The 23,855-nt window shown below is 41.4% G+C and overlaps 1 protein-coding gene across 2 annotated transcripts in view; it reads left to right on the top strand.

The window, feature by feature from the left end:
- The first annotated feature begins 1,062 nt into the window (after window positions 1-1,062).
- NCALD (neurocalcin delta) overlaps window positions 1,063-23,855 on the top strand; it is a 340,760-nt gene continuing 317,967 nt past the window's right edge. The window contains exons 1-2 of one of the 2 annotated variants that reach the window (XM_057734911.1): window positions 1,063-1,166; window positions 1,834-1,974. The gene's annotated coding sequence lies outside the window, so the exon portion shown is untranslated. The remainder of the gene's footprint in view (window positions 1,167-1,833; window positions 1,975-23,855) is intronic. The other variant, XM_057734909.1, reaches the window with a different exon arrangement.

Below are 23,855 nucleotides of genomic sequence, written 5' to 3'. Positions count from 1 at the left end.
TGAGGCTCCAGGGGACAATGTGTTTCTGTGTCTTTTCCAGCTAAAAGAGGCTGCCTATATTACTGGGTGTGTGGCATCCTTCTTCCATCTTCAAAGCCAGTTATGGAGGATGGAATCCTATCTTGTTGTCTGCACTAATATGATTAGATTGGACCTACCTGAAAAGTCTAGGATAATCTACTCATCTCAAGGTTGTTAACCTTATTGCATCTGCAAGATTCCTTTGCCATGTCAGGTAACGTAGTCTCATGTTCTGAGGATTAGAGCATCTTCGGGGGCCATTATTCTGCCTACCAAAGGGACAGCATGGAGGCTGAGGATGGAGACTGTTTGAGAAAGAATAAGAAAGCCTAGTTAGCTGTGCGATGGCCAGGAGTGAGAGAGAAAGTGCTGTTGAGAATGGAAATGGAAATGTGTATATGGCAAAATGGGATGGAGATGTTTTTAGCAGAGGTCCAAGTTTAAAAAATTTTAGTCACTGAGTTAACGCAGTTGCCTGCTATTTTAGAAAAATAATTCCTTTCTTTGTGGAAGAAGAAAAATGGATGTTGGCCACAGGAACCGATAGAGGCAGGTAGACAAATTCCATTTCTTCTTTTTCTAGTTTTTCTTACTTGGCTTATGTCTCACCCACCAGAAATGTATTAGGTAAGCCTCTGTGAATCACAGGAGTTTTGGTACAGTAGATTTGGTCTTCAGTAAAAACTATCATTGCATTGTTACCTATAGTTAAAAAACAAACAAAACTTTTTATTCACAGTACCTGAGGGATACATCCAGGACAGACAGAGTGTCCTGCTGGAGTGAAATAACAGTAAATCTTGCTCACCTTCGTTTCTAACCACATTTGACCTGTGTCCTCATTCTTTTAGCTGCTTTCCCTGGAGAAGATGGCATATCACAAAAGGACACCTTGCTGATATTAAGGTCCCTAACATTTAAGTCCCTTAGCTGGAAAATCATCTTCGTTAGTGTGCTCTAGAATGCATTTTCAAATAGTCATCGCCAATATTTATTGAATACTTATGAGCGATAATGGACTTTAGGTTGGTGATAAACTACACACCCTCTTCTGCTCCAGTCTCCATCAAATGTCTTGTGGTACTAAAGCTCAGATTTTAAAAGCTTGGTCTTCAAGTCCTTCATGCAGCAAAACTGTCCTGAATGTAAGTAACTTATTGTTATTAAAATTTTTTTCCCTTAATACTTCACCACTGGGAAGAGATAAGAGAGAAGAAAATGAGATAGGGAATGTTAGACAGATCTAAGAAATAAATGTAGATGGTGTGGCGTCAAAAAAAAGTAATTTTCACCAAAACCGAGAATAGTAGGTCAGGGTAGGGAGAAGCTCATTAATACAAGAGTGTGGGCTTGGAGGACACACTGACTTGAATTTAAATCCTGGCTTATCAAGACAGCTGGAAATGTAAAGTGAAACAGTTATATTTTTTAATAACTGTTTTAATAACTGGAGTTTGAAAATTTTAACAATACATGTTTCTAACAGGAAAACCGTAACATATAGTCAAACTTACTTACACAGAGATAAGTTCTATTAAATATCTTAGTTGCACTTTCTTGCGAACCTTCTTCAGTATACTTACAGATGCTGAGGTCAGAAATTGATGGATTCTATAGATAATATTCTTTTCTGCTTGAGTTTGGAGCTAATTAAGAAAGAGAGACAGGAGGCAGACAGATGAAAAAAATTAGCCTCACATCTAAAGCTGTTTAGCCTCAAGTCTAAAGCCAGATTCTTCAGTCTAGTTTCTATCAGGCTTTAAACATGAAGCTTGGTGGGTTTGTGAATTCCTTTCCCTGAATCCGTCACAGGCAGTGCTAGAATATGAGAATGTGTCCACCTCAGAGGCAGAGGAAAGAGGACTGGAGACACACACTCTCTGTGGATACAGGCACATCTGCGGAGGGGAGAGAGTGGAGCCCGCTGCCCGCTGCTGCCCAGCTGTCAATCAGGTAATTCACCGCTTCTTTCAGCAGAGAATAACCCCTCTTGCTGCAATCTTAGGGCAGCCCCTGTCTTGCCTCATGCCATGCATGAAGCTAGCCTTTGCACTTCTTTGCATTCCCACCACAGAACCACTTAGATTTTATGGAAGATTTCATGATGAAGTCTGGGATGGGGTAGGAAGTTACATCACATTCTCTGGAGGTTTTTTCCATTGGAAAAAAAAAATCCACATTAGACATTTCACCTCAGTCTCTGATTTCAGCTCATCAGTAACTGGATCTCTTCCCATCCCTTCCACTCTTCTTCCCTCCCCTTGCAGATCTTTCCATCTCTCAGTTTTTCCCTTTTCTATGCACAGTAGGTTTGCTTAATCCAACCTTATTTAAACTTGTAAACTTATACCCTTCACCCTACTCATCAGACAAGAAACCCTTTAAGGGTGAAGACTCATTGAAAATTACTTAAATCTAGTAGGGATTTATAAACAATCAATAATTTTTTCAAATATATGATTGTGGGATATTAAATTTTAAAGGAAAAAGCATAAAATTAAAGCTTCTAAAGCTTACTCTTCATCCTGCTGTGGTTTGGATAACACTGGCAAAGTAGTCACAAGTTCTAGACACTGTAGAGCAGCCCAGCATTACCCAGTTTCATGTTTTGTTTCATCTTTTAAAAAATGGTCTCTGGGATAGTCTTGACTGAGGGCTGGACACTTGTGGGTCTTAGAGTGGCTTAAATATTGCCCAGGCTATGCCTCATTGTCTCAGATAGTCGTTATTTGTTACTTATTTTAAGTGCAATCAGGAGGGATGACTTACGTATCGTGAGTTTTGGAAGAAGAAATTGATATGCCAGGACTGACATGTACTAGACAAGCTTGATAGGCTTTTCTACCCTGAGTGTTTTGAACTATATTGTTCCTCCCCCTTTGAAGCCGAGGAGATTCCTATGAGCTCCCGAGGCGCTGAAGGTCTCAGAGCTCTTGTGTGCTGTTTCTTTCTCTCGTCCTACTTGCAGCAGGTGACCGTGCACTGGTTTCCATAGGTACTACCTTTCCATTACTGGTTATGGAGGACTGACCCCACGCAAGGCACTGTGTGAGGCGCTGGAGGGCCAGCGTGGAGGAGCTCTTGTCACTTCCTGGCTGCCTGTGGCGACTGCCTCCTCGTGATCTGCCCGCTTCCCCTCTAGCCGTCTTGCAGGCTGTACCTGACACTGCTGCCACAAGGATGATCTTGTCACCCGTGCAGCACCAGCTCCTGCCACCCCTCCCGCTGCTTTTAGGGGCAAGTTAGGTTCCTGAACATGGTCTGCAGGCAACAACCCAGGTTCACCCCAAGTACCTCGTCCTGCCTCTGCTCTCTCCAGGCTCCTCACCCCGGGCTTCTGTGCTCCCTCCCACTGGCCTCCTTTCAGGGTGTCAAACACGGCTTTTTCCCCCCATCTTGAGAACTTGGGGTGTATGCTTTCTCTTCCGGAGGGCTCCTGCCTCTCCCTTTCCCCTTGTAACTGCTGCAGCTCCCACTTCAGCCTCATTTCAAGTGAGCACCTCTCAGGACCCTTCCTGACTAGGTCAGATGTGTCACAGAGCCTCTGTGTAGCACTTTGCAGTGCTAGTTTTATATTTGTTTGAGATGCTTGTCTCCTCCACTAGACTGTGAGCTGTCCAAGGGTGGAGTTTTGACTGTGGTTGTCATTGTATTTGCACTGCCCAGTACAGCATAGGCTCTCACTAAACACTTGTCAAATGCATGAATGAATATAGACAGGTTCTTGCCCTCCAGGAATTTACAGTCTGGAAGTCTATGACTCAAACTGAAGATTAAAATACGATGTAGTAAGTGCTATCTGTGTCAGAGGAAATATGGATTGCTATGAGAGCATATGGCTACTACCCCAGACTTGGGGATGGTAAGGAGGAGGTGGAAGAAGTATACAGTGTGGTGGTTAAAAAGCACTGGCTCTGGACTCAAGCGAAGCTATGTTCAAATTCTGGTTTTACCCCTTCTTAGTTGCATAGCCTTTAAGAAGGTCATCTAACCTTGTTGTACCTCAGTGTTGTTACCTGTAAAATGGGTTCAATAATAATACATACTGAAGTCTAAGACTTGTTCTGCTTGGAATTGTGTATGAGTTATTTATTGCTGTGCAACAAATTACCCCAAAAGTTAGAAGCTTAATACAGCAAATACTTGTTATCTTATACAGTGTCTGATGGTCAGGAATCCAGGAGTGGCTTGGCTGGGTGGTTCTGGCTCAGGGTCCCTCATGAGGCTGCAGTTACACTGTTGGGTGGGGTTGGAGGATCCACTTCCCAGCTCACTTATATGGCTACTGTCAGGAGGCTTCAGTTCCTTCGCTGATGAGGCTCTTCATAGGGCTGCTCATGACACGGCTTCCTCCAGAATGAGTGATTCAAGAGAAGACAGCCCCAGGTGGAAGCTGCAGTCCTTCATTATCTAACCCCAGAAGGGACATACCATCACTCCTGTCATATCCTATTGGTCACAGAGACAAACGTGACCAACCCTGGTTTAATGTGGGAGGGAATTACACAGAGGTGTGACTATGAGGAGATGGGGGCCATCTTGAAGGCTGGTTACCTGGATGGTCAGATCTCAGGGACACCTGGGATTTGTCTTTGATTTTCACCTGCTGAGGTTGCCCTGAAATGTGAGTGGTCAGGCTCAAGCTCACTGGTGAATATTTTCAAGACAAAATGCGTTTATACGTTGATAGTGTTACTTAGAGTTTGTGACAGTTTTCACTATTCCCTTCTCATCTGCTCTTCTCATCACCACCAACCAGCCCCGCATAGGGCCTCTGGGGTTTTTTGTTCAATTGTTCGCTCAGTCATCCATCCCTTCTTTCAAAAGTACACTTATTGCATTTATTGATAATGAAATGTAGGTGTGCATGGCTCTATAAAGAACTTTCTCTCTCTGGACTGATACAAAATCCTCTTCGAGGGAAGTGTATATTACCCTCATTTCACAGATCTCAAAGCTGGCACTCAAAAAGCCAGTGACGAGACAGCCTCTTCAATAAGTGGTGCTGGGAAAATTGGACAGCAACATGTCAAAGAATGAAATTAGAACACTTCCTAACACCATACACAAAAATAAACTCCAAATGGATTAAAGACCTACATGTAAGGCCAGACACTATAAAACTCCTAGAGGAAAACATAGGCAGAACACTCTCTGACATCCATCAAAACAAGATCCTTTTTGACCCACCTCCTAGAATCATGGAAATAAAATCAAGAATAAACAAATGGGACCTCATGAAACTTAAAATCTTTTGCATAGCGAAAGAAACCATAAACAAGACTAAAAGGCAACCCTCAGAATGGGAAAAAATAATTGCCTATGAAACAACGGACAAAGGATTAACCTCCAAAATATACAAGCAGCTCATGCAGCTTAATACCAAAAAAGCAAATAACCCAATCCACAAATGGGCAGAAGACCTAAATAGATATTTCTCCAAAGAAGACATACAGATGGCCAACAGACACATGAAAAGATGCTCAACATCACTAATCATCAGAGAAATGCAAGTCAAAGCCACAATGAGGTATCACCTCACACCGATCAGAATGGCCATCATCACAAAATCTGGAAACCACAAATGTTGGAGAGGGTGTGGAGAAAAGGGAACTCTCCTGCACTGTTGGTGGGACTTTAAGTTGGTACAGCCACTATGGAAAACAATTTGGAGGTTCCTTAAAAAACTACAAATAGAACTTCCATATGATCCAGTCATCCCACTCCTGGGCATATACCCAAAGAAAACCATAAACCCAAAAGAAACTTGTACCATAATGTTTATTGCAGCACTATTTACAATAGCCAGGACATGGAAGCAACCTAAATGCCCATCAACAGATGAATGGATACAGAAGATGTGGCATATATATACAATGGAATATTACTCAGCTATAAAAAGGGATGAGATGGAGCTATATGTAATGAGATGGATAGAACTACAATCTGTCATACATAGTGAAGTAATTCAGAAAGAGAAGGACAAATATTGTATGCTAACTCACATATACGGAATCTAAAAATGGTACTGATGAACTCAGTGACAAGAACAAGGAAGCAGATACAGAGAATGGACTGGAGAACTCGAGGTATGGGAGGGGGCGGGGAGTGAAGGGGAAACTGAGACGAAGCGAGAGAGTAGCACAGACATATATATACTACCAACTGTAAAATAGTCAGTGGGAAGTTGTTGTATAACAAAGGGAGTCCAACTCGAGGATGGAAGATGCCTTAGAGGACTGGGGCGGGGAGGGTGGGGGGGACTCGAGGGGGGGGAGTCAAGGAAGGGAGGGAATACGGGGATATGTGTATAAAAACAGATGATTGAACCTGGTGTACCCCCCCCCCCAAAAAAAAAAAGCCAGTGACGTCCTCAAGTTCATGTAGTTATTAAGGGGGCAGCTTCCGAGTTCTGACTCAGAATTGTTTCATCCCAAAGTTCAAGCTCTTAAAACAAACAAAAAAAAAGCCTAAGCCCCATTGTTCTTACTAGGGAAGTGACACAAATTCTTTGTAAAAATTTTAGGAAATGAACAATGTAGTTACATCTTTTCACATATTTTATGATGTTATTTTTCCTTTTTGATAATTTCTGAGAAGTGTAATTGCTTAGTTAAAAGGTATACAAAATGTTAAGGCTTTAAAAATGTGTCTGGGGCTTCCTAGGTGGCTCAGTGGTTGAGAATCCGCCTGCCAATGCAGGGGACACGGGTTTGATCCCTGCTCCAGGAAGATCCCACATGCCACGGAGCAACTAAGCCCGTGTGCCACAACTACTGAGCCTGCGCTTTAGAGCTCGTGAGCCACAACTGTTAAGCCCATGTGCTGCAAGTACTGAAGCTCATGTGTCTAGAGCCTGTGCTCTGCAACAAGAGAAGCCACGGCAATGAGGAGCCTGCGCACCACAACGAAGAGTAGCCCCCACTCACCGCAACTAAAAAGAAAACCCACGCACAGCAAAAAGACTGAACACAGCCAATAAAATAAATAAATAAATAAATAAATAAATAAATAAATAAATAAATAAATTTATTAAAATAAAAATGTGTCTGGCATATTGACCTCCCAGAAGAGTACTGAGTTACTCCCCCAAATGTATGTTCTCCTTGCAAATCTGTATCCGAAAGATAACTAAGGATGTAATGAAACTCACCTCTGAGTGTTTGTTTTGTGCCTCCGGTGTGCTCAGGGGCTCTGTTTTGCTCCACACCAAGACGTGGGAAAAATGAGGTTCTAATAATAGTTTGGTTTACCAAGATCTACTCGGAAATAAAAAGAGAGCATCAGGAAACCTGAAAGAGAAATTAGACTTTAGTTTACTTTGGTTCTATCAGCTGTTCATTGTGAAATTTCGGTGGTGTACTGTGTGTTTAAGAGTAAGATGGTGTAGTCCACACCAGCTGACTAAGCTGCTGAGTAATCATTTCCTGCTCTTCATTAATATGGAGAAAAAAGACTCAATTCATCTGTGTCTGAGTAAAGTGACTATTCAACAGAAAGGGATGATTCTATCAAAAGTGCTCACTTGGTACCACCATATACAGAGTAGAAGTGCCAGGGAGAAGGTAGGCATTTTATTTAGCAAGTCACTTAAAAGGAAAATAATTAAATGTGTATTTTTATATCCTTAATAATAGCTAATGTTTAGCAAGCACTTACTATGTGCAGACACTGCTCTAGGGCCTTTCTTCTCTTTCTTCATTAATGTAGACTTTTCACTTTGGGTGTGGGAACAACAGGCCATTTGTAGGTGGCTGGTTAGTGTGAGAAGCTGCTGCTGCTGTCTGTGGGAGGGGCAGTAGGGTCCAAAAGCATTAGACATGGTTCCATTGGCTTTTCTTAGCTTATTGTGAATGAATGTGGTTTAGGTCTTGAATGATTTGAGACAGTTTTGAAACTGTCACATTAAGTACTGTGTTTCTTTATAAACTCGACAATTATTTTTGTCAACACAACAGCAGTTCCCAGGGGGTCTGACTATGTGGTGGTGCCCTGTGGTTGTTCTTCTGGGGCTGGGTCACAGGATGAGGATACCTTTATCTTTGCTAGATGTCAACTGATTGCACCCCACAGTGGTCGTGTAGTTTATACCCCCACTAGCAGCATGGGAGGGCTCCCTTTGTCCACAGATCATCAACTCATGGTGAACTTTAGGTTTCTTTTGCCCAATCTGATGGATCTAAGGGGATGTGTGTTAGTCAGGGTTGTCCAGAGGAACAGAAGCAATAGGATGCTTATATAACATACATATATAACATATATACTATATAGATAGATATCAAAACACATACATATATGTATATCTAGCCATCAGTCCATCTGTCTGTCTATCTGTGTATCTGTGTATCTCTCTGTCTATCTATCTACCTATCTATCTACCTACCTACCTACCTATTGAGATTGATTTATTGTAAGGAACTGGCTTATGTATTTGTGGAGCTGGCAAGTCTGAAATTTGCATGGCAGACTGGCAGGCTAGAGACTGATAGAAATGTTGATGCTGTAGCTGGAGTCCAAAGGCAGTCTGGAGGCAGAATTCCCTCTCTCAGAGGACCTCAACTTTTTTCTCTTATGGCCTTCGACTGATTGGATGAGGCCCACCTACATTATGGCGAGTAATCTGCTTTACTTAAAGTCTACTGATTGAAATTTTAATCTCATCTTAAAATTATCTTCACAGTGACATCAGACTGGTGTTTGACCAAATATATGGGCACTCTGTCCTAACCAAGTTGACACATAAAATTAGCCATTACTGGATATTTTTAAACATTTCTGCCCCTGGGACAATGTGTTGCACTTAGGAAGCATGTTCAGTGCAAGTGTTTTTGAATGAATGTGTGAAAGAATGACTGGAAGAAAGATGTGACTCTGTTAATGTCTTAGTTCATTACCTATAAGAGATGTCATGAGAATGGGTGAGAAAATGACGGTTAACATGTTCTAATATCTTAGAAAGCAAGATGTTAAAGAATCTCAGTTTGTATAACAATTGCATGCTAATAGATTTGGAAAGGATACAATATGTATGTGAATAAAGAGTTAAACTGTTGTGAATGATTGGGTGGGGTCCTTTTGTATATTTTACCTTAATTGGTGAAACCACAACTTTAAGACTGAGGGTCCTTTAAAAAATAGGCATTCATGTATCAGTAAAAGTAAAATATAAATACCTAAAGGAATGAGAGGCCATTTAAAGCCTAAGATATTACTAAGTCAAAGGGAAATGACACCTAACCAACCTGACGTGTTAGTATTGCCCGGTGGTTAATGATGCCAGCTTAGCAGTTAGACTGCCTGGGTTTGGATCCTGGCTCCACTGCTTATTGACTTTTTTGCCTCAGTTTCTCTCACTGTAAAATGGGGTAACAGTGAACAGCCTCTAGAGTTGCCGTGAAGGTTAAATAAATTACATGTGGAAACTGTTTAATGCAGTGTCTGGTGTAGAGTCAGTGGTCAGGCAGTGTTACTCATTAGCACTCTCTTCATATTTGCCTTTTGATACGCTGCTTTTAATAGCCAGTTAAGAGTAGAAACAATATGCTTAAATATCCCCATTTTAAGCATATAGTGTTTAAATCAATATTTAATATTAGTATTTAAATATTTAATATTTTTAAAATTACCAATTTTTAAATAGAGTGCAATAAATTAGATTTTAAAGAAATCAAGATTTCATTGGGTTTGAATTTTGTAGCACAGATGAAATAAGGTTATAACACATATGGTGGCTTTTTAAATATATGTACTAAAAATGTCTGGGCATGTTGTTCTTTGTAGGTTGGAAGCTTGTCTCCTTATAGGAGTACACCGATCGTTCTAATAGAAGGGTCTAGCTCCTGTTTGTTTTGTGACTATCAAATTTTTTGAGATTTCTTCTAAGGCAAAGTATGACTTGTGGGCTAAATCTGGCCTGATGCTTGTTTTTTTGTGTGGCCTTTGAGTTAAGAATGGTTTTTACATTTAAAAATCAAAAGAAGGATGATATTTCATGACATGTGAAAATTACATGAAATTCGAATTTCAGTGTCCATAAGTAAACTTTTATTGGAATGCAGCCACATGGATTCCTTTACAGCTTGTCCATGGCTGCTTTTGTGGTACAGCTGCGGAGCTGAGTAGTAGCAGCAAGGACTGTACGGCCCACAAAGCCTAAAATATTAACTGCCCAGCTCTTTATGGGAAAAGTTTGCCAGCACCTGTCCAGTTCCAAATGTGGTAAAACAGAGAGGTCAGATTCAGCTTTGTTCATTTTGAAACCTGTTAGCAAGTGAGGTCAGAGATAAAGCTTTTGGGTAGAATAAACTTCCTGGATTATGTGTGGATTTAACTACTTTAAGTTGTCCTTACCTTCTGAGGTAGCACAAGTGAGAACATTTAGAGACAGTGGAGCCCAGGGTGAGAGAAAGGTAAATGCCTTCAGAGTTGGTATCAAAAGGTTGTCGTGGCAGGTGGGCCTGTTACTTAGGCAATCAAGAGGGAGCTTGTGAATAGAGGTCTGTAATCTGTAAATTTTTTAGGCCCAAATGCATTAGATAAAAAGGGCACAACCCAGTAGGAGTGTTTTTCCTTTTCTTTTCTGATATTCTTAGGCTGTAATCTTTTCAACTGCTTCATCAGGGTTTATCTGCTGTAATTACTGAGATCTGTGGTACATGTTATCAACATGTCAAAAGAACTAAGAAACCCTTTCCTTAAAAATAAGAAAAATTATCTTAAGCTGCCAACCATGAAATGCTCGAACGTTATTTCTTTGCATAACTTCTTAAAAGTGCTTCTGAGAGATTCTTCCTGTTTACCTTGCTGCTGATAAAAATCCAAAGAACATTACATTCAGTCTATTTCTGGATAGAAAAATTCTGGTGGATGTAATTCTCTGAGGCAAATTGTAGTTTAGAAACTTCGTTCTTCTGCCCTTTTGAAGACCTGCTTTATTTAAATTTTTGTTGAAATTTCTTTTTTGACGTAACTCCTCATTATTGTTTGGAATGAACACTGTAGAGACATGATACCTTCAGGAAGTCTCATGTTTTAAAAGTATTGAAATAATAGGGCATTGTGTTGACCTGATACGCTATAGTTTGGATCCTACATGGTGCATTGTGATTTTTGACTTCTGTGTTCTGATGGCTTGGTCCTGGGTTGAGACTGTTCCAGGCTTTGTGGAGATGATTCCCTTATTTCTTCCAGTCGTCCTATCCCTGTAGCCCTTTGGAGTACAGTGCTGTTGAAAGAGAGTTTTAACTCAGATGTTGACATAGAGTTCAGCAACATTGGAAAAGCAGCAGTTGAGTTACAGTATCTAGTTGACAAAAGCAAGAGGAAAATTATAGAGCAGAGAGCAAAGCTTTATGTTTTTATAACAATGAAGAAAAATGAGTGTAAGTTCTTAAAACTCAACAAGAAAACAAACAAGTGAAAAATGGACAAAAGAGCTAACAGACACTTAATCAAAAAAGATATAAAGATGGCAAATGAGCATTGGAAAATATGTTCAACATCACATGCCATCAGGGATTGCAAGTTAAAACAGAATGGGATACCACTGCACGCCTGAAATCCAAAACGCTGACAACACCAAATGTCTGCAAAGATGTAGAGCAACAGGAATTCTCGTTCATTGCTCTTGGGAATGCAAGATGGTACAGCTATTTGGGAAAACAGTTTGGCAGGTTTTTACAAAACTTGACATATTCTTACTACATAATCTAGCAATCACATTCTTTGTTATTTACCCAAGTGAATTAAAAACATATGTCCCTCCCAAAACCTGTAGATGAACGTTTATGGCAGCTTTATTTATAATTGTCCAAACTTGACAGCAATCAAGATGTTCTTCAGTAGGTGAATGGATAAACTGTGGTACATTCATACAGTGGAATATTATTCAGTGATAAATGCACATTGCTAAGTGGAAGAAGCCCATTTGAAAGAGCTGTATACTGTATGATTCCACCTATGTGATGTGGAAGAGGCCAGACTATGGAGACAATGGAAAGGTCACTGATTTCCAGGGGTTAGGGGAGAGGTAGGGGTGAATAGGTGGAGCACAGGGGATTTTCAGGGCAGTGAAACTATTCTGTACGATACTGTAGTGCTGGATATATGTCATTTTACATTTGTCAAAACCCATGGAATGTATAACACAAAAAGTGAACCTTAATGTAAACTATGAGCTTTAGTTAAAAATAACTTATCAGTATTGACTCATCAATTGTAACAAATGTACCACGTTAATGTCGGATATTAATAGTAGAGGAAATTTATTGTGTGGGGGGTGGAGCAGGAGAGGAGGTGTATATGGGAATTTTGTACTTTCTGCTTAATTTTTCAGTAAACCTAAAACTGCTCTGAAAAATGGAGTCTATAATTAAAAACAAAGAGTGTGTAATAGCAACGTTTAGGTCTTAATCTATTTCCCTCCTTATTAACACTCATTAATTTTTGAAACTCTTAACCCAGTTTATGGAAGAACAGCAATCCAGTCACTCTTACATAACCAAGAGACATAATTTTTAGAATACATTTTAGAATGTATATTATCACTGTTGCTCACATTATACTGGAATATTTGCTGAGTTGAATGGATAAGAATGGGACAGAAGAGTGAATAGAGTAGACTGATGGATCCATTTTTCCTTAGAATAAAGAAGACTCTTGAATCTTTGTGAAGTGTTCTGAGGAAGGAAGTGATATTTCAGCGATAGCTGGAAAATTTTTCGAATTTCTATTCCTTTCAAGTTAGCGATTTGGAGCACAGTTGTACATAACCAAAAAGAAGCAGGGGTAAAGAGCACTTAGCTGCTCAGTCTGCCAGTATTGGTTGAATGCTACTATGTGCTGGGCCCAGTACACAGGTATTCAATAGAGACAGGGTCCCTCCTGTCAAGGACTAGTATTTTAGTGACTTTGATGATGATCTTTGGGATGGACAGTCTTGGTTTTGATTCTAGCTTTGATGCCTATGGGCTATGAAATCTTGGGTGATGTACCTCAGTGTTTTTCAGTTCTAATATGGCAATAAGGATCATACCTACCACTGACAGACATGAGGATTAAATTTAGGCATATAAAGCACCTCACATAATAAGCATACAAAAGATAAGTTTTTCCTTTCACTTTCCTATGGAATTGAAAGTACAGTAAGGCTGTCAAAGGCTTTGCATTTCTTTATCCTCTTTAACTTAACTCTCCCTCTATGACCAGCTCAAGGAACATAGCAAGGAAAAAGTGGGTTAGAGGCAGCTGTGAACTGAAGGGTAAGAGACAATCAAGTTCTTTAACTGTCTGATCTGATAAAGATAAGCGTCACTCCTTAGAAAAAGAGGTTATTGTTTCAAATTAGAAAGTGTGTGTGTGTGTGTGTGTGTGAGAGAGAGAGAGAGAGATTATTGTGATCATTTTTCCTCTCCAAATAGGGAGAAGAAAATACATAGAGAGACAAAATCCACAAAGAAATTCAAAACACCTAATTAAACCTTACGCACACACACATACACACACACGCACAAATTCAGTTCAACTGCAAGTAAATGACAGCAGGCAGTTCTTTATTTATAAAGACTTCCCACGTCGACGGGAAAGCACACACTTGTAGAGCAAAGTGGCCACTTGTCTTAACTAGTCTCCGTTCTGGTAGTGGGGGGACCCACCCCCGCCCAGTCCAGTTTTGAGTGGTCAGCAGCAACAACGGACAGAAGAGGCCATTCAGAGAGGACCCAGCAGGGAAGCCACGTGTGAATCAGTGCTGGGTGGCCAGAAGGACCCTCACATGCTCTCAACAGCTGAGCTCCTGGGCTATGTAGCTTCTCTCCTCAGAGAACTGCCTTTATTGAGTTACATTTTCTGGCAATATTGTCTGCTTTTCTGGAGGAAGAGAGATGAGAATTACATGAGCAACCCGTGTCTTTAGTGAAAACTCCACACCAACTTGACTGATTTCATCGTCTAGGAAAAAATAAAGAACAACAGATTCTGTGTATAACCTAATGCCTCCACATTTTTATTAATTAGTTAATAATAATAATAGGTTATTATTATTATTTTGCCTTAGCTGGAAAGCTTGAGTCAATCCTTTGTCTTAGAAATTGGGTGTTTAAAAATCTTTACCCCGTTAATTTTTTTTCAAGTGACCTCTGCTCTGTATGATCCTTAAATGTCTTAATCTATAAGCCCTCTCAAATCCTCTCAGAAGGAGGCATGGTAAAAACCGTAAGTAAATGTAAAAATAGCTTCATATCCTCAAGCGGGCAGAGGTTCTGCAAACCATAAACACAATTTTAATTCTAGTTCACCTCTTGATCTCAAACCTTTTATTTAAATCACAGAGACATTTGTTTTTAGAACTGAAAGAGTCCTCACTCAAGAGTGTTTTCCTTTCTTTAGAGGTCAGTCTGGGGCATTAAGTGGAGGAAATTTTTAAACGGATAGAGAAAAAGTCAATTATTCCCCAGTCTTTCAGACACCTCTTCTTCCTATCCATTGAAATTAAAAACAGATACACACCTGGCCAGTGGATATTGCTGTGGGAAGGAATATAGCTCTGCTCTGTGCTCTGGAGGCAGACCTGGGTTTGAACCTGAGCTTCATGATGTACTGGCTGTGATCTCAGTTTCTTCAGTCAAAAACAGGGAAGAATAATGATAGTTCTTACCAGGTAGAATTATTGTGAGAAGTAAATCACATAATGTGCATAAAAATGGCTTAGGCTAATGCCTGGCCCCGATAAATGTTTGATAAATGGCACCTTTTATTATCATTTTCTTTATCATCAGGATCATTAGTATGTACTATGAGAAGTGTTCTAGATCTGCACTAATATAGTAGCTACTATCCACATGCAACTCTTTAAATTTAAATTAAGATAAAACAAAAGTAAAAATTCAGTTCCTCAGTTGCATTAGCCACATTTCAAGGGCTCAGTGCCACATGTGGCTAGTGGCTGCCATATTGGGTAGTGCAGACGTAGAACCTTTGCATCATCATAGTAAGTGCTATTGGACTTTGTTGCTCTGGAGTATACCCAATGGCATTATAGACTTAAAGGCAAGCGTTGTCTTTCAAATATCAGTTAATTAATGATTTAACGCCATGTCTGATATGAACTCTATAACATTTAAAAAATACTTATGAGATGAATTAGAATAAAGCTATAATAATAATAATAATAATAATAATAAATGTGGCCAGAGGGTTAGATGTTTATTTACCTGGTAAAACTTTTTGGGCGATGGAAGGAATGGCAGTCACTCTTCTAGTTTGTAAATATTGTCTAAGAACGTGTAAGAGAAGTACTTATGAGTATATGGTTCAGACAGAGAAGTTTAAACAGATATGCGGGGGTCAGATAGTAAAGGAAAGACCAACATTGTCTTGGTAATGGGCTGAGTTTACGTCTTTTGGGAGGATCCTTTAAGGTTCTGGAAAGGTTCATCATACATTGTTCTCAGTTGGTGGAGTGGAGTTTGGTGCAGCATTGGGGAACATCAACCCAACAGTGAATTACTTTAATGTATTTGGTGGACAGGGTTCAAAATAAACAGTGACCTATAAATGCAAAATTAATAGCCACACTGCTTACTTAGGAGGTATCAAGAATAATTTTTATCACACAGGCTAGATTATTTGGGGGAGTGGATTATATAATTTGAAAGTTTTCTAAACTTAATACATTATAGCCTCAGTGAACATGGGTGAACTGAATCGAATGTCCCTGTGAGTTGCTAGAAATGGCTGGCAGAAGTGGTGCAATGCAGCATGGTTTAAGCTGTGTGTGGTGACCAATTCGTGATCATAGAATCAGTTTAGTGGGTTACGACCAGCGTTTAAAAAATGAAATGGAATGAAATAGAATGGGAAATACCAGAGTTCGTTGCATGTATTAAGGGAAAACATTGTGCTGTAAAACAGCGGCCCCCAACCGTTTTGGTACCTGGGACCGGTTTCGTGGAAAACAGTTTCTCCACGGTTGGGGTGTGGCGGGGGGGTGGTTCAGGCGGTAACGCAAGGGATGGGGAGCAGCAGATGAAGCTTTGCGCGCTCGCCTGCCACTCACCTCCTGCTGTGTGGCCTGGTTCCTTCCAGGCCGTGGGCCTCTACCCATCCGTGGCCAGGAGGTTGGGGACACCTACTGTAAAATATTTGCTTCACCTATGTGTATGTGAGCACACTGAGTCACGATGAATTTTTTTCCCCCATGGGTTGTGGTGATAAATGCTTAAAAGTCAGTGGTGTTGAGGAAATTCAAGCATCAGCTGAATAGCTGGACCCTGTTGATGATGCGACAAGAACAGCTGACATCCGAGGGTTTACCGCGTGCCAGTGCTTTTATTTTTTTTACACAAATCACATTTTATTTGTAAAATGTTACTTATAATTCAGTTATGTAGCTAAGAATAAAATGTAAGGATTTTTTAATGTTATTCTCACATACACACACCCAGATGGGCACATAATACTCCTTGGCTCTGTTTCAGTGAAGTTAAAGTGCCTTTCCAGGGTCATAGAGGTGCTGCAGAAGTTGAGCTGAGATTTGAACCGAGACTCTGTCTCCAGGGTCAGTGGACTAGAGTCACCATGTTTTCCTTTAAGATGCCTCTGAACAAGGCAGTTCTCAACCTTTTGATCATTACTCAGTGACCCTGCCATCAGAGTAAAGCCCATAGAAGCAAAAGGAGGTGAAGCTGGACTTGATCCCTTTTAGTTATGGTCCCTCGGTTTCATGGGAGCAGTGCCTTATGGCAGGAAGTCCTGAGTTTACAGATAGAGACTTGAGTGTAATGTCAAATAGTTGCTAACTTTTGTGAGCCTTGGATGATTTCTTCTCTATTTTCTTCATCTTTTTTTTTTTTTTTGTAGAGCTGTTGTCTATTGAACCCGTGCACTTAAATGCACCTACTCTGTGTCAGGCCTTGTTGTAAGCACTTCTCGTGTACTAAAATACATGGAAATCTTACAGAACTCTACCTAGTAGATTCTGTTAGCATCCCTGTTTTACTAGTGTCAAAACGGAAGGCTTGAGAGGACCAGTAACTTCCCCAGATTCACACAGCTACTTAGTGATGTTATTGAAATCCAACCTGTGTAGACCTGCTCCAAAGCCATGCACTTAACCATGACACTAAAGATCCTCTCCAAATGTTAAAGGAATCCTTCTTAAATTTCCCCCATTCGACTCTTTGATCACCTTTCTGAGTCCCTTCTGATTGGCCATGAAAGTTTTTCTTACTTATAGAAAGATCAGTTCAATAGTGTCAATCATCACTCTTCTCCCTGCTAACTCCATTCATGGGGTGAGTATGGCTCTTTCCTTCCCATGCCTGCAGAAGTTACGCTAGCTTTTTCCTCAGCCCAGAAGAGCAGTTTCCCAAATGTTTCTCTGTTCCTGAACTCATTTCTCTGAGTCCTCAAATTCCCTAGCAAGGATTAACTATTTTTTTGGGTCAGTTTTTTCATTATTTAAAGCTGTAAATAATAACTCTTACAGCCTCTCCAACTATCTTCTCAAATTCCTCTTCTCTGTCTCTTCTAGTATTTTCTCATACTTAAATTAGACTTAAATTCTTAGAAAAGAACTATTTTTAAATAACTCACGTAGCAATTTTCCATATGTTGTTTTAACATGTCCTGCTTAAATTGAAGGCCATAACTGACTTCAAGTAACTGAAAATATGTTGAAATTCTAATATATTTCTGAGCATTGATGCTCAGAGAGAGTCTGGTAATATTTTAACATCAGTCATTTGAGGCAAACTGGAGTCCTTGAACCAATGATGGAATTTTTTTTTCCTCCCAGTAGAGATGCAACCAGGGTCCTAGAGCTTAGGAGTAGCGACCGGGTGTCTTCCTTCTGGCTTGGCCTTTCAGGTGGGGACGAGGAAGAAAAGAAAATGAGCAGTTACAGAATGGTCCCCTTCCAACCCCTCCTTATAACTCCAGCCTGATTCAGTACAACATATTTTATTTAAAAAAAATTTTCTGTCTATAATAGGAATGGAGAACAGCTGCTTGCTAACCTCCTTGTGTTTTGCCTTTTACACTTTAATTCCAATTTCAGATCACTTCTTAATAGTCCTAACTCCTTTGACTTTTCCTTGTCTAAGCCCCCAATTCTCAGCCTTTAATTATTTTTACAGCATTTTGCTCACATCCAGATTTTCAACCTGTGACAAGCCTATTAATATGTAATCAACAATACAGATAGTTGCTGCTGGATTAAGAATAAGACAGCTGTCAACTCTATGGGAACAATTACAGAAAGCAGCAGGAAGAGCATCAAAAAAACCCAAAACTAAACCAAACAAAAAAAAAAAAAAAAAAAAAGAAACCCTCTAAACTCTTTTTCATTAAAGAAGTTTCCAAAGCTTAAACTTAAGCAAAATATTATCCTCAAATGAAAATGAGTAAAAGACTCACATGGGCCATGTACTAATTGAGGAATCCAGTTAAATGTCCATAATTATGCAATGGAATAAGCAGGTGTGACTTCCTTGTGTGAGAGGTGAGTTTATACTTTGCTTTTAATACCTTGATGACAGCAAGTCCAAGATACGTCTCAAGAGCAGCGTTTTGTTTGTGGCTACTGCTAGCACACATAGAGAAGGGGCGTGGTTGGCTCCTTCCCTTGTGTTCCCTTTTCCCTCCCGTCCCAGGAATCCCATCCCAGGAACTCCAAGTCCTCTGTGTTGAGATGGAAAGATAAGGGGACCTGGAAAGTTTTGACTTGATGTCACTGCTGTTAGATGGCTTTATACTCTCTGGACCTGGCAGGTGTTTAAGGCTAACTTGTTTTCTCCTGGGTATCTTTATGGATTTTCCAGAGACGACCCACTTCCTCACCCCCATCAGCACCCCCACTTGCTGCCTTAATCATTGGGTCCCTTTCGCCTGTAGCTCTCTTGATGCAGACAATGCACTGTCTCTCCTCTGGTTCTTCATTTACTCCTTCTCCACCCCAAGGAATCTGGAGTCGCATCCAGCTTTCATCAAGCATCTAGGAGACCCTACAAGACAGGCCTTCACGTGACCTCACACCAGCCCTCTTGTGAGTGGCCCCATCTCCACTTTATTGCGGGAAACATGTAGGCATCCTTTGCGCTGATGAGCTCTGGGAGTGCAGGCCCATCTGGATTCCAGCCCAGCAACATCCTTGAGCTCAGGTCAGCTGCTCAAGTCCACCTCCCGCCCTGTAGGATTTTCAGTCCGTGTTGACTTCTGTGATGCGGGAGTGAACTGCCCTTTGCCAGGCTTGGAGTGAAAATAGGCACCCTCCACCCCTTTCCCAGGGGTTAAAGTACAGCTCTCTCCAAATAAACCCTCCTCACGAATTGTTTTCTCAATTGTTTTCATCTTATCTCTCTCTCTCTTTTTTAAGCTCTTTATTGGAATATAATTGCTATACACTGTTGTGCCAGTTTTTGCTGTACAACAAAGTGAATCAGCTGTATTTATACATATATCTCCCTTTCCCCTCCCTCCCACGACTCCTTCCCACCTTCCCTATACCAGCCCTCTAAGTCATCATCCATCATTGAGTTGATCTCCCTGTGTTATGCAGCAGCTTCTCACTAGCCATCTATTTTACATTTGGTAGTGTATATATGTCAATGGTACTCTCTCACTTCATCCCAGCTTCCCCTTCACCCCCACCCCGTGTCCTCAAGTCTGTTCTCTACATCTGCATCTTTATTCTTGCCCTGTCCCTGGGCTCATCTGTACCATTTTTTTAGATTCCATATATATGAGTTAGCATACAGTATTTGTTTTGCTCTTTCTGGCTTACTTCATTCTATATGACAGACTCTAGGTCCCTCCACCTCACTACAAATAAGTCAATTTCATTTCTTCTTATGGCTGAGTAATAGTCCTCATCTCTCTCTTTGATATTCTTGTTGTAGGTGAGGGGTGTGCATCCTCTAACTAGTTCTTGGACCCTAAAATTCTGCCTTGGGTTTATTGTCTCTCAACGGAGAGAAAAGTTTCCGCCTTGACATGCTGTGACACATGTATTAAACTGACTAAGCTCATTGAGGACAGTATATACTATTAGGCATAGACCAAGCTCTGCTTGGGCAAAATGTGCTGTCACGGGATTTTAGCAGGGAATTCCTCCCAGGAAAAAGACCTCTGGTTGATGGGTAATGCCCTGATTAGTGGGAGCTTGCTACGAAATGGCTTGAAACCCACCCTACCATAGTAGGTGGTTGGCTTTTTTTGATTAGAAAGAGGAAACATTTTTGATTTGATCAAAATCTCAAGGGTAATTGGGTGCCAGCAGGGAGGCATTTCCTCTAGATTGTGGCCCTCCATGTTTAGACTGGTGGGTTATTGCAGCCTTCCTCCGGACTTCCAGGCCATGTGAAGTGGAGAACTCTGAGCTTACCAATCAGCTAGGGTGGCAGTTTTCAGAGAACAGTTCCAGTTGCTCTGACTTTCTCTTTGAGCTCCTCACGGCTCGACCTGGGGGTCTGCGTTCCCTGTATGAAGCTGGTTTTTGAAAGAATCTCCTACTCTCTAGGTCAGGGGTCATTACAAATGTGGCCCCAAGCCACACATGGCCCACTGGTGAGATTTTTGTTTGGCTGTTTTGTTAGGTCTGCAAAATGTTTTGAAAGGCAAGTCATCTGGGCCTGTTCCTTTCAACCTAGATGACACAGTTCCTGTGTGCTAACTGCCTGCAGGCATTCAAGCTTTACTACCTCTTTTTGGATCTTTTAGGATATCTTCCACTGTGAATTAAGGTAAACTCTCTGAAACAAACCAATATGCCTTTGAGTAACTGGGAGATAAGGTAAAACACTTTCTGTTGTAGTTTTCCATTTCCTTTGTCAATGATTGTTTTGGGGGAAGAGGAATGATGGGAAAGTACCAAAAAAGAAAGGGGCACGTCTCTCTCTGCGGCATGAAGGCTGCACAGGTAAGGACTAGAGACAAAAGAGGGGCATTTATTACACCAGAAAAAAATAGGATATACCCACATTCCACCCCCCACCCCGGCAAAAGTTCTTTAACACTTAAATTGAGAAATTAGTAAAACAGAGGAGGGATGACTAAGTAGACCTTTGGTCAATGATACTTTAATGAGACCAAAACCACAGCGGGAAAATACACCTTTACCCCTTAAACTTTTCCAGATTATAACCACAGCAGTGCCCACAAACCAAAACACTACCATGTGCACAGTGGCCCTGACCTATGGGACAGCTTGGCAGGGTACTCTTTAAACTAGAGAGTGACCTTCTATGAGCCTGTCTCCATGTTATGAAGGTGGGTACACCAGCAGTTCACCTTGAATAGTCCCAGTGACAAGACCACCGTTGTCTTTGCCACATATGGAACTGGCAGCCCCTCAGGAGGCATTACCAACTCTCCCCTGCCCACCCCAACTGGATTTGCTATTACTAAGTTTACCTGGGAGAAACACCTCTTGGAGCTGGTCAACATGGCAGCCTGTCTTTGCTCTAGAATGTGTGTGATGTGGGCTGAGACTAATTATAGCAGCAGGAACCCACTTATGTCTGTGTTCTCATTTCAAATCCAGAATTCTGTTGGAACTAGGGTTTGATTTACCTGGCCACCGAAAGAAATTATCACACTCCTGCTTGCTCCTGGATCTGTGGTCCTTTCTAGGGGGCGCAGAAAGCTCATTCTTTCTTGCCTGTACTTCCCCGATTCTATTCAGGACAACAGCTAAATAGTGGAGACCTGTTCTTTCCCTGCTGTGGGTTACTTTTCTGCAGGATAACACACAAGCTCAGTGTTGTAGAACCTGTTAAAGCCATAGGCTTTAGTTCTTGCAACATAGTGGGAAGTGAACAAAGCTAGTTGTGCTTTTCTGGTGTGTTTAGTTTCTACCATTGATTACCAGAACAATAAACACTTATCCAGTGCCTACTAGGAGCTAGACTTTCTGTAAATCATTTAATCCTTACAGCCCCCTAGGAGGTAGGGATTATCACATCGTTGTTTTACAGGTGAGGACACTGAGGCACAGAGAGGTCAAGGAACTGGCTTGAGCTCATCTGGTGAATAAGTGGCGAGAAGAGGGAGTTGAATGCAGGCAGCGTGGCTCCTGGATCTTTGTTTCTAATCATCACTGCCTGGACTTGCAAATGATGCAAAATTTAAATGAGATTGTATTTGAAAGTTAAATAAACTCCAAACTATTATACAGATATCAATTATCACTCTCCTCTGGATTCCTTAGGGGAGAATGTTATGGACAGGCGTTCCTTCTGAAGACAGTAGAAACATGAGAAAGAAAGTCAGCAGCACATGTTCTATCAATGTCACCAGTGTGGTCATCGTATTAGTTTTCTCTTGCTGGGGGCTTGGGCTTCAAACAGCACAAATTTATTATCTCATATTTCCCGAGAATCAGGAGTCTAGAACAGGGGTCCTGCTCAGGGTCTCCCCAGGCTGAAATCAAGGTGGCAGCAGGGGCTGTGCTCTCATCTGAGGCTCAGGGTTGTCTTCCCAGCTCACTGGTTGTTGCCAGGATTTATTTCCTTGATGTTGTGGGACTGACATCCCTCTTCTCTTGCTAGCAGTTGGCCGGGACCACCCTTAGCTCCTCGAGGACACCCGAGATTCCTCCATTTGGCTCCTATAGGCAGTTTGCCACATAGATGTTTGCTTTCTTCCAGGCCAGCAGGAGCACATCTCTTTCCAGTTGGCTAGGATGGAGTGACAGTCCCATCACCATTAGTCATGTGATGTAACCTAATTGAGGAAGTGACCATGCCACCAGATTCACAGCTTCCAACCCACTCCAGGGGAGGGGATTTTACAGGTGTGTCCACCTGGGTGAGGGAAGCTTGGGGGGCATCTTAGAATTCTGCGCACTGTAGTTGTTGCGGTTTGGAGCCCACAGGGGTCTCAGCAGCACTGCTAAAGTGAGTGCTGGAGCACTGTGGGAGGGGTTACTGGTGAATGTGGGTATGCCACCCAAGCATACTTATGTGCTGTGCTGGTTAATGCTGCAGGATCTGGAGCCTTCTCCTTAGGTCTTCTAGGGGCTTTGCTGCCATGTGAATAATCCAGGTCACCAAATGCCGGGTGGTGAGACTTGCCAAGGGAGTTTGAGGACTTGATTCTGATGAAAGTTGATGCAGCCTTGTTTGCAGGCTCACAGGCTCACCCTTTTTCTTACGTACTCTACAAACTCCATGCAGAGTACTATGGGATAAACATTCTTTATCCAGAGCAAGGATTGTTCTTTGAGAGAATATAATTACTGCCTCTGTCCCACTGGCCTACAGACAATTGTCTTCTTTCCGCATGGTGTGGACAGAGCCTGTACAGGAAGGTGTTGGTTTAATTTCTGTCACATTTTGCTCGTCCATTTCCTGAGGGCAATTTAAATCCCCAGATTGGTTCCGTTGAGCATTACCATGGAGGAGCTCCAGGGTCAGTTTAGTACAGTAAGGCGATGGCCATCAGGAAGTTCCATTGAGTCAGGGGACCTAGAAGGCCCTATAAGAAGCAGCACTATCCTCACCCGCTGGAAACTTTGTTGGTGAGGTTAAATCTCTGTACAGTGAGAAAGCTCCAGTGACTTAGGGTTGAAGGCAGGGAATAGAGACACTTAATTTGGACAGGTTGAGTGCTTTGAAACCTCAGGTATTGAAATAATAAAAATATTTTATGGATATGAGATGTTTTATATACAAAGTGCTGTCAGTTCAGGTCAAGGTCCTTTATTTAGTTTTCTTGAAGATTTAAAAACAACAGCTGTATCTCATGCTCAAGAAGGAGGCACACTGATGTGAAGCACTTCAGTTTGCTGAAATAGTCATGCTAAGAATTGGGTCCCTTCCAGGTCTAGGCTGAAGGCG

The sequence above is a fragment of the Hippopotamus amphibius genome, chromosome 5, assembly GCF_030028045.1.
Source record: "Hippopotamus amphibius kiboko isolate mHipAmp2 chromosome 5, mHipAmp2.hap2, whole genome shotgun sequence".
NCBI lineage: Eukaryota > Metazoa > Chordata > Mammalia > Artiodactyla > Hippopotamidae > Hippopotamus > Hippopotamus amphibius.
The sequence above is the reverse complement of the archived record's forward strand: the minus strand, read 5'-3'. Positions and strand labels throughout refer to the sequence as shown.